We start from the raw sequence: 11698 nt of genomic DNA, 5'->3' as shown, positions 1-11698 counted from the left end.
TCTCCTTCACAGATGCTGCCAGACCTGCTGAGCTTTTCCAGCAACTTTGCTTTAGCTCAGGATTAACAGTCCAGTGATAAAACCACTAGGCCATCACCTGCCAACCTATTCATTAGCAACGGGTTGATGAGTTATGGAAGGTGGGCAGGAAAGTGCCGTGGACACCAAGATGAGATCAGCCACAATCGTATCAAATGGTAGAGCAGGCTCGAGGGGCTGAATGGCCTACTCCTGCTCCTAGTTCTTATGTCAGGTCTCCTCTTCAACTTCTCTGCTCTGACAAAAACAATTCCACCTTCTCCAGTCTCACTGTTTACCTGAAAGCCCTTGGCCCAGGATAAACCTCTACATGACTTCGCCAAGGTGTGACACCCAGGCTGATCCAGTGCTTCAGAAAGGTTCAGCATTGCTGCCTTCCATAGCTTTTGTGGTCTACTTCTGCAATAATAAAGTCAAGGATTCCACATGATGAATTTCTGATGAAGGGTCTAGGCCCGAAATGTCAGCCTTCCTGCTCCTATGATGCTGCTTGGCCTGCTGTGTTCATCCAGCTCTACAGCTTGTTATCAAGGATTCCACATGCTACCTAACTCATACTGACTTGCTGTTGTCAGCCGAGAGGAAAGACTGAACCTACATATCCGTTTCTCGGTGGTTAGCTTATTCACAGAATACAGCGTCACATATCTCTGCCACCTATAGCTCTGGTCAGACCACATTTGGAATATTGTATCTGAGGAAAGATGTGCTGACATTGGAGGGGGTCAAGAGGAGGTTTACAAGAATGATCCGGGGGATGAAGGGGGCATGTCATATGAGGAGTGATTGGGTCTGCACTCAACAGGATGAGGGGGGATCTGATTGAAACTTACAGAATACTGAGAGGCCTGGATAGAGTGGATGTGGAGAAGATACTTCCACTAGTTGGAGACACGAGGACACATCCGCAGAGTGAAGGGACGGATCTTTAGAACTGAGTTGAGGAGGAATTTCTTCAGCCAGAGAGTGGTGAACCTGTAGAACTCATTGTCGCACAAAACTGTGGAGGCCAAGTCATTGAGTGTATTTAAGACAGAGACAGGTTCTTGATTAATAAGTGGATCAAGGGTTACGGATAGAAGGCTGGAGAATGGGGTTGAGAAACACATCATCCACGATCGAATGATGGAGCAGACTCCATGGGCCAAATGGCCTAACTCTGCTGCTATACCTTATGGTCTTATTTTACCTACCAACTGTCCCAGCAGTCCCTTTTTATTTGTGTTCAAGATACTGAATGAATGGTCCCCACCTGCTTACCCTTAACCCTAACAATACATTTGACAACAACATTAACAGTCCGACCATCTTCAAAGAGTTATTTATCTATTCCCTCGGGTGTCTGCCTTTGTGCGTTCCTTTAACGTTTTCCTGTTTATTTCAGATTGCATCTCCTCATTCTTCTTACTGAGAGCTACCATTTGACAGTTCACACCACCAGATAGCATTTCACCAGTCTTGTCTATGGCAACTCCCCACCCCACCTTAAGCGTGTTATACTCCTCGCCGTTTACTGTGTTTCCAAGTTTTGTACAACCTGTAAATTCTGAAATTTCATCCCAAAAATCCAATCTTTAAAAATATCAGGAAGCGGAGTGGGTCCTTACAGTGCCTCCTGTAAAACAGTACTGTACACCTCCTACAAGACTGACAACGAGCATCCAGACTTTTAGCCAAAATCAGCCATTGCCCGTTTAATCCCACTGGATTTAACTCCATTTACAAGTCTGCTGTGTTGCACTTTATCGAACACTATTCAGAAGTTCATGTATGTAACATCCACGCAACTATCCTCACCAATCCACTTCATTACTCTATCATAGACCCCAACAAAGTTAGTCAAACATGATATTATTTTAGCTGGCCACTCATTAGCCCATACTTTGTCCATTTGCCTATTAAATTTGTCCCAGATTACTGTCTTTACAAGTTTACAAAATACTAATGAAATATATTGGCGAATGTGGCTTATAGTTAATGCAGTGTGACTAATACCTCAGTACCGGAAGACCCCCAAGTGTAGCATAGTGTATAATAACTGCGACAATATTTACACAAGTACAGCACTGAATGTGAAGCTATCGCACTATAATTTTTCTTATTCGTAGTATTTTCCACTTTTTCCTCTCCAGAAAAGCTGGCTCATGTCTATATTTTACTCCAGGTGACCCATTTGCTTCAAAGGGGGAGTGACGGATAGAGTTCTGGGGACTGTCAGACTCGGATTAGGCATACACTGGATAGATCCAACAGTGTGGAATCTTCTGTTCTTAGGCTGCAGGCGCTGGTCAGATCTATTCCTTGCTTAAAGCCATCTCCCAAAAAAAAATCCGGTTCAAATTAAGTTTTGATTGTTGAAATTGAAAGCAAAAATAGGAGAAGGGCCAGTCATTGTTAGGTCTGTTCAGAAGCCTGAATATTCAATGGTGCATTTCCCATTGTCTATGGGTAGGAGTAAATAGGCTGTGCATTGTTTATCCTGTGAAAGCGACAAGGCAACTATGATGTTGTCCATGGTGTAAATGCTATATCCAGCTCAGTTAGCTGGATAGCAGGTCTAGAGCACATTGCAGCTAACACAGAGTTCAGTGCCTCCATCAGAGAGGGGTGGACCTGTATCCTTATCCTAACCGTCACAGTGCCATACATGAGACCATTGACTGGGCAGACAACTCAAGAACCAAAGCTACGTCGTAGACAGAAACTGCTCTCAGAGAAGGAGGAGGGTACCTTGGGTGGGTTACAGTCAGAGCGTGACTTTGGGAAAGAGAGAGGTAAAGAAGGGAGGGCCGGTGAGACGGAGTTACTCCCTTACCATTGCCCCCTTAACTCCTGGTTGTCCTGGAGGACCAGTTTCACCACGGTCACCCTGCAGAAACACAAAGAAATGGGATTCAGTGCAAGCTCCACAAAACACACCACAAAACTATTCAAACACCAGCTAACGCTTGGAAGAGGGGGAGCAATGGTTCCCTCTGTTATTTTACTTGCAAAGATACACCTCGTTCATAAATTATTTGTAAGTACATTACAAGACAGTTCAAGTCTGACATTACAGAAAATACAATAAAATAAATCACACTTTTCTTTGGCACATTGCGCTCTTAGATGTCTCCATCCAAATACAGAATTGGAACATTTATTAAGAATGTCAAGAGACTATCTACATTCTAATACGAGCTACAAGTGTTTCTACAAAGTGACAGAGGCTGACGAGGTGGGTTTTCCCCGATTGTCCTCAGTTCTATGTTTGGTCTAAGCAGGTTCCAATTACCAGGGGCACTGACCTTGGCTTGGAGGGGGTAGAGCACTCTGCTCAGGTCAGGGACAATCTGCCTAGGTCAGGGGTCGGTAACACTCTGCTCAGGTCAGAGGTTGCGGGTCACGGTGTTCAGGTCAGGAGCCATGATGCTCAGGTCAGGGGTCAGGGTCATGGTGCTCAGGCCAGGGGTCAGGGTCATTGGGGTTCAAGTTGGGGGTATGGGGCTGCTTTTGCCTGGGGTGGGGGAGGGTGGTTGGGGAGCTGTGCTCTGGTCAGGGGGTGGGGAGATTGAGTTTATTTTATTTTTGTATATTTTTCCTAATCGACCTGCTCAGAGATGTTACAGCAAACCTCTGGGGCGGTAGGATTTGAACCTGGGCCTCCTGATTCAGACAGAGGGACATTACCACTGCATTTGATGGGTCTGCATTTTCTTTCTATATTTGGAAGTGTTATCACACACAACCAAACAACTTTTCCACCACCCAATTACCATGACTTTTTCTTTGAACTATTAACCACTATTAGTAAATCACCCATGGAACCAATTAGAAATTTACACACAAAGCGCATTATGGCCAATACAAACCATCAACTTTGGGGGGTTGGGGAGTAGGGAGAGTGGGAAAGGACTACATCAAAATGCTGTCAGAGGGTCTGCTTTATATATTTTCCTAAACAACCTGTTCAGAAATGTTATCATTCACGTCTAGAAAAGGTGGGAATTGAACACATGCCTCCCAATTCAGAGGTAGGGATACTTCCACTGCACCATTAGAACCCTCTCTGTGTCTGCATTTTGTACATTTAACCTAATTTCCTAATCATCCTGATAAGAGATGGTATGACACACCTCTGCAGCAGGTGGGACTCGAATCCAGGTCTCTTGGCTCAGGGGTAGGGACATGACCACCGTGCCACAGGGGCCCTTTTATAGCTAAAATCAACCTGCTCTGATGTTTTAGTACGCACATCTAGAGCACGTGGGATTTGAACCCAGGCCTCTTGATTCACAGGTGTGGATATACCACCGTGCCACAAGAGTGTCTGGCTCCCTGGCTCTGCTTAAAGGGCACAGGTGATGAGTTCCAGCTGGGCAGGCCATTGCCTGTTACCAAGGGAACTCTCAGTCGCCAAGCTCCACAGGGCCTGGTAGGGTGTTTGCAGGGAGAGACATGCTGTATCGCTAGTAAGCACCACAAACAGTGTAACACTCCCTCATCATCGCGATGGGTTTCATCAATCGAGATGACTATGCTCAAATCTCTGGGGGTCAAGCACAATACCTTCTGACTCAGACATGAGTGACGCCCAACGAGTTACCTCTGACGCTGGGAGAAATGACTGAAGCCGCTGATGAATGCTACTTGAGAGAGCTCAGTATTAACTATTTCCAAACGCAGAGGTGAGATGGACACTTCAGGGAGAAAGGAACAGAAGGATATGTTGATGGAGTTGGATGTCGAGGGACAGGAGGATGGATAGGTGTGGAAACATTAGCACGGATCTGTTGGGCTGAGAGATCAAACCTGTGCCCGAGCTAGAGTTATGGGGGTCTACAGCACAGAAAGAGGCCCTGTGGCCCATCAAAAAAAACCACCTAACCATTCTAAACCCAGTTTCCATAGCCCCGTATGCCTTGGCATCACATGTGTACATCTAAATACTTCTTTGATGGGACAAGAGTTTCTGTCTCTGCCACTGTCTGGGTGAAAAAGGTCTTCCTCATATCCCCCGTAAATCTGCTGCCCCTTCCCTTAAATTTACGCCCCTTAGTCACTGATCCCTTCACTAAGGGGGAAAGTTTCTTCCTGGCCCTGCCCCTCATTATTTTACTGTGTAACATTCTGTAATGACAATCCTTATAATGGGCCCATTCATTGGGTTTCCTTTAACTTCACTTATCACTGTTAGTTCCTCATTCTGGTGAGCACTGAGTCTGTTTCTATCTGTCCTGCAGTTATACAGTCATAGAGATGTACAGCACAGAAACAGACCTTTCGGTCCAACTTGTCCACGCTGACCAGATATCCTAAATTAATCTAGTCCCAATTGCCAGCATTTGGCCCCTATCCTTCTAAACCCTTCCTTATTCATGTACCCATCCAGATGCCTTTTAAATGTTGTCATCGTACCAGCTTCCACCACTTCTTCTGGCAGCTCATTCCATCCACACACGACCCTCTGCGTGAAAAAGTTGCCCCTTAGGTTTCTTTTAAATCTTTCCCCTCTCACGTTAAATCTATGCCCCTCTAGTTTTGGACTCCCCCACCCTGGGGAAAAGACCTTGGCCAATCATCCTATTCCTGCCCCTCTTGATTTTATAAACCTCTGTAAGGTGACCCCTCATCCTCCGATGCTCCAGGGGAAATAGCCCCAGCCTATTCAACTCAAACTCTCCAATCCCGGCGACATCCTTGTAAATCTTTTCTGAACCCTTTCAAGTTTCACACCATCCTCCCTATAGCAGGGGCTACATCTTTTACACTAACATGCCGGAATAACCTCTCTCAATTTCTGTCAGGGTAATGCTGCAAACTCATATCTAACCGTGATCCTTCCTCCCCCGTTCTCCAAACACAGAGTCTCCTCTGGCAGCTATCACTGATAGATTTACCGAATCACCCTGTACCAGTTGCTCAGTGGCTGAGTCACCTCGGGGTTGAGGATGAAACTTTGAAAAGTCGTAAGAATTGCTCGAACATTTTACTTCAGGCAGGTAGAGGGACAGGAGTGACTGTCTGTCTCTCGAAGAGTGTCGACCTCACTGTTTGTGCACCTTCTCTGCAGCATATATTATCACTCTGTTCTATTACCCTAATGCACTTTGGATGGTGTGATCTGCCTGCACTGCATGCAACACAAAACTTTTCACTCTACCTAGATACATGTGACAATAATAAATCAAATCAAATCAAAAACAAAAATTACTTGACTGGTTTTAGACTGTGGCCACTCCAGATTGGACTGAACTGTGTTCTACCACCTTCACTCAAAAAGATCCTTCAGGACACATAGATGTTCAAGTCTCACTGAGACCCTTAATTATCCTCCAATAACGTGCTTTAAACACAAAGTGTTGGTTGCAATTTGACGTACCTTTTCTCCAACTTTCCCGGGTTCTCCAATCGGTCCCATGAATCCGGGCTCTCCCTTGTAAAGGAAAACAAATGGAAAAGTTGGAACAACTGGGAATAAAACGTTTGACCCCTCTATACAGAGATTCGATCAAAGCAGTCCTTGTACCGTTTTCCAAATGAGCAGTTTTCAAGAATACAAGAATGTAACAGGCAGGGGCAGGATTTGATCATTGGACTCTTTAAAGCTGCCCACTAGTTCAATAAAATTATGGCTAATTTCTAATCGCATTCCCAAAATATCCCCCTGTCTCCTAACAAGCAAACCTTCATCAATCTTTACCTTGAATACGCTCAATGATTGAACAGCCCCATCTCTCCTGCAGGCAGAATTCCAAAGATTCCCAACCTTCTGAGTGAAGATATTTCTCCTCGTCCCATCCTAAATAACACAAGATGCTTACAGTGCGGAAGCAGGCCATTCAGCCCATCAAGTCCACACCGACCCTCTGAGAAGCATCCGACCTAGGCCCACCAGTTCCCCGTAATCCCATATTTCCCAAGGCCAACCCACCTAACCTGCACATCTTTGGGCTGGGGGAGGAAACCGGAGCACCCGGAAGAAACCCACGCAGACACGGGAAGAATGTGCAAACTCCTCACAGACAGTTGCCCAAGTGTGGAACCAAAGCCAGGTCCTTGTAGCTGTGAAGTGCTAACCACTGAGCCACCATTCGTCCCCTATAGCTAACCCCTTATTCTGATACTGTGACCCCATGTTCTCGGGGGGACGCCTTTTCTCAGTATCTCCCCTGTGAATGCGTACAATAATTCCATACGTTTCTGTGCGATCATCTCATTCATTCCCTTTCCTTGCTGATTTAAAATCTGTCTATCTCAGCCTTGACATATTTAATGACCTAGCCTTGAACAGCCCTCTGCAGTAAAGAATTCCACAGATAAGGTAGACTAACGACGGGATCTCTGAGTAAGTGGACTGGAAAAGTCTTTCCATGGATTACACAAGAGTAAGGACAGCAAAACGGAAAATTCCCCTGGGATATTATGGAAGAACACAGGCTGAAGACTTGGCCAAGATGATTCAAGGCTGACTGTGATGACAAAGACAGCTGATGAGTGCAATTTCCTTGTTCCATTCAATCTCTGATTATCACCCAAGATGGTTTGAAAAAAAGGCAAGGAGTTTTCTTTGGGAGGCCAACTGTTATTCACACATCATTAACTAATCGCTAATCATGGGTGATTTCATTACCACCTTCCCGAGATTTTGTTTCCAGTGGCTTTCATGCCTTTCTTATCGATATTCACCCGGGAAACGAGGGACAGTGGGATTTCAGACTGCTGAAAAAACCATTCCCAACCCATATACATCCCTGGGAACAAAATGCTGTCCTCACATTACACAGATGTTTCTCTTCAGGAGGATTCAGAATCCTACAACACTAGAAGTTCCTCTCCTACACTGTTGCCCGTTTCAGAGGTTTTTCAGGTAGGGTTGGCATCCGTCCAATGGATCGGAACTGCAGTTCCCATTGGGATCCCTCACCTCAGCTTATACCATAGGCATGCCCACCATCTACAGGGCACAAGTCGGGAGTGTGATGGAATACTCCCCACTTACCTGGATGGGTGCAGCCCCGACAACACTCAAGAAGTTTCACACCATCCAGTGGAGATATGACTGGCACTTCATCTATCACCATCAGTACTCACTCTGCCATCAGCGACACTCGATAAGTACAAACAATGCGTACCATCTGCAGGGCATATTGCATCAAGGCTCCTGCAACAGCACATTCCAAAACTGGGGCTTCTACTGCCTGGGAAGGACAAGGGCAGCAGATACATGGGAACCACCAGCACCGACAAAATGCACACATCATCCTGACTTGGAAATATATCGCCATCTGTCAGAGTCAAAATCCTGGAAATCCCTTTCTAATGGCACTGTGTGCCTACCAACTGCACATGGATTGCAGTAGTTCAAGGTGGTGACTCATGTTCACCTTATCAAGGGCAACTCGGGATGGGAAATAAGCAATGCTCACATTTCAGGAAAGAATAAAAAAACGGGGGCCCTACGGCCCATCAAGTCTGCAATGACAACCCAATTAGTTACTCTCCCCCTACTCTTTCAATTTACCACAGGGGAGGTAATGGCCTAGTGGTATTATTGCTGGACTGTTAATCCAGAGACCCAGGTATTGTTCTGGGGACCCGGGTTCCAATCCCGCCACAGCAGATGGTGGAATTTGAATTCAGTAAAATATCTGGAATTAAGAATCTAATGATGACCACGAGTCCATTGCCGATTGTTGGGAAAAACCCATCTGGTTCACTAATGTCCTTTAGGGAAGGAAACTGCTGGTCTGGCCTAAATGTTCTCCAGACCCACAGCAATATGTTTGATCCTTAACTGCCCTCTGGGCAATTAGGGATGGGCAATAAATGCTGCCCTAGCCAGCGATGCCCTCGTTCCATTAATGAATAAAGGAAAACAAAAACTGCAAATCTTCACAGTTTATAAACGCAAAACCACCTTCCAACACATCTGCTAGGGTGAGATCTGAATCCAGATTGTTCCCAGAGTGATAAGCCTGGGGTTCTGGATTCCTAGTCCAAGACATGAGCACAGTGCAGCCTGATCCACAATGTGTTCATTCTTTTTTAAATGCTTGAACCCTGACTGCAGTGATGCTGTAACTTAACAAATTAAAGCTCATGTTTCTGAGGCAGCTCTGGCACATTCCAGCCGAGACCCACAGGCAAGTGATGCTTGCTTTAGGTAGTGAGCAGGGAACTGGTTGCCAGGTACCTGTGATTGTAGGAAAACTAAAGAACCCATCATTGGCCGTGGAATGATTGATTCCCCCTTAGACTCTCCCCCATATAAATGCCAGACCTCAGCCTTAGACCTCTTCATCTTAACAGGATGCCCCTCTGTGTAGTGCTAATGATCGGAGGATCATAGAATCCCTACAGTGTGGCAAAATGCCATCAGCCCATCAAGTCTGCAACAACCCTATGAAGGGCATCCCACCCACAGAACCCCTACAGCGTGGAAACAGGCCCTTCGGCCCAACACTGACCCTCAGAGCATCCCACCCAGACCCATCCCCCTATAACCCACCTAATCTACACATCCCTGAACACTATGGGGCAATTTAGCATGGCCAATCCACCTAATCTGCACATCTTTGGACTGTGGGAGGAAACGGGAGCACCTGGAGGAAACCCACACAGACACGGGGAGAATGTGCAAACTCCACACAGACAGTCACCAGAGGGTGGAAGCGAACCCGGGTCCCTGGTGCTGTGAGGCAGTAGTGCTAACCACTGAGCCACTGTGCCACCCTTGACCCAGTTATCCCTGTAACCCTGCATTTCCTATGGCTAATCCACATAAACTATACATCCCTGGACACAATTTCCCATGGCCACTCCACCCAACCCACTCAGCCTGCACATCCTTGGACACTACAGGCAATTTAGCACAGCCAATCCACCCTAACCTGCACATCTTTGGACTGTGGGAGGAAACTGAAGCACCCGGAGGAAACCCACGCAGACACCGGGAGAATGTGAAAACTCCACACAGACAGTCGCCCGAGGCTGGAATCAAACCTGGGTCCCTGGTGCTGGGAGGCAGCAGCGCTAACCACTGAGCCACATGTTCGTAAACTGAAACCATTTTTAAATTTGTGATGCTTGTGTCAGGGCATTGCCCACTCCTAAATGCCCCTTGGGAGGGTCGTGGTTAGCTGCCTTCTTGAACCGCTGCAGGTCCTTGGGGTGTAGGGGCACCCACGGTGCAGTCAGGGGATGGAGTTCCAGGGACTATGGAGGAATGGCGAGATATCTCCATGTCAGGATCATGTGTGTGGGGAACACGCAAAGCCATGTTACAGCAGCACAGCGAAAGGATTACTCAGCTTCCAATTATGTACCCAATCTCATGCTGTTGGTAACCTCTGAAACATATTTAATAACTTTAATTACAGAAGTCTGTGTGGTGAAAGAAAAGCACACACATAAAAAAAGCACACAATGATGACGACATTTGTGCAAACTCTCCAGACACCAGTCTGGAAATAAGACTTTCTGCCCAGCTTGGCCAAGAGTGACCAATTTCCCAAGCTTGCCTTTTAGTTGATTCTGGATTGAGCAGTTCGGTTTCTGTATGTCCCAAAGGAGAAAACTGTTTCAGTTTCTGTCTCATTGGAATGGATTTGAGATCCAAGCATAATACACAAAAAAAACAATAACCTCAGTTTTAACATCAAATATTGCCCCCCAAATCGACATTTTTCTTTGGTTGACACATTGAATTTTGCCCCTTCACAAACCGCCTTTGGTGCACCAAGATTTGTAAATGCCCCCTGTCAGTTATGTCGCGTATTTTTATCAGACCACACACTCAAGTGGTGCTGCAGTCAAAACTCAGCACCTTCGAGACACAAACTGTTCACAAATAAAAACCGAAAGCTGTGGGTGCTGTAAATCAGAAAACAAAGCAGAAGTTGCTGGAGAAGCTCAGCAGGTCTGGCAGCGTGTGTGGAGAGTGAGACAGAGTTAACGTTTCAGGTCCGGTGACCCTTCCTTGGAACTGGGTCAAAGAACAAAGAACAAAGAAAATTACAGCACAGGAACAGGCCCTTCGGCCCTCCAAGCCTGCACCGATCCAGATCCTCTACCTAAACCTATCGCCTATTTTCCAAGGATCTGTATCCCTCTGCTCCCTGCCCATTCATGTATTTGTCTAGATATATCCTAAATGACGCTATTGTGCCCGCCTCTACCACCTCCGCTGGCAACGCGTTCCTGGCACCCACCACCCTCTGCGTAAAGAACTCGACTCGAAACTTTAACTCTTGACTTCTCTCCTCAAATGCTGCCAGACCTGCTGAGCTTTTCCAGAAATTACTGTATTTACGGACTAACTAGAGTTCAGCAACAATTCTGCTTCTGTGTTGAGAATAGGACAATGAAAGGTTACCTGATCTCCGACCTTTCCCATCTTTCCAATATCTCCGGGCTCACCCTGGGAGAGGGGGGAGGGGGATGAGGAGAGAGACAGAGAGAACGAAGAAAACTTCAGACAGTGCTGTTTTTGAGCAAAACAAACAAAATATGTTTGTGCAGCTTCGCTTGAAGTGAGCTGTGGGCTGGTTTTAAGTGCCGCTGCTTTCACAGAGATCTACACCTCACCTTCCTGAGACATGGGACCACTCAGAGCCTAGTGAGCATTGGATTGTGAGATAATAAGTTGTAGAGCTGGATGAACACAGCAGGCCAAGCA

The 11698-nt window shown here is 46.3% G+C and overlaps 1 long non-coding RNA gene across 1 annotated transcript; it reads right to left on the bottom strand.

Moving 5' to 3' along the window:
* Positions 1–2853: 2853 nt before the first annotated feature.
* LOC109936565 lies at positions 2854–11442 on the bottom strand. Its single transcript, XR_007261522.1, has 3 exons — positions 11396–11442; positions 6401–6454; positions 2854–2908 (listed from the first exon to the last, which is right to left on the bottom strand). It is a non-coding gene; the product is annotated as an uncharacterized LOC109936565 (long non-coding RNA).
* Positions 11443–11698: the final 256 nt, after the last annotated feature.

This window comes from Rhincodon typus, unplaced genomic scaffold (genome assembly GCF_021869965.1).
Source record: "Rhincodon typus isolate 14 unplaced genomic scaffold, sRhiTyp1.1 hic_rhity00005041, whole genome shotgun sequence".
NCBI classification, from domain to species: domain Eukaryota; kingdom Metazoa; phylum Chordata; class Chondrichthyes; order Orectolobiformes; family Rhincodontidae; genus Rhincodon; species Rhincodon typus.
This window is presented reverse-complemented; position numbering and strand designations above follow the sequence as displayed.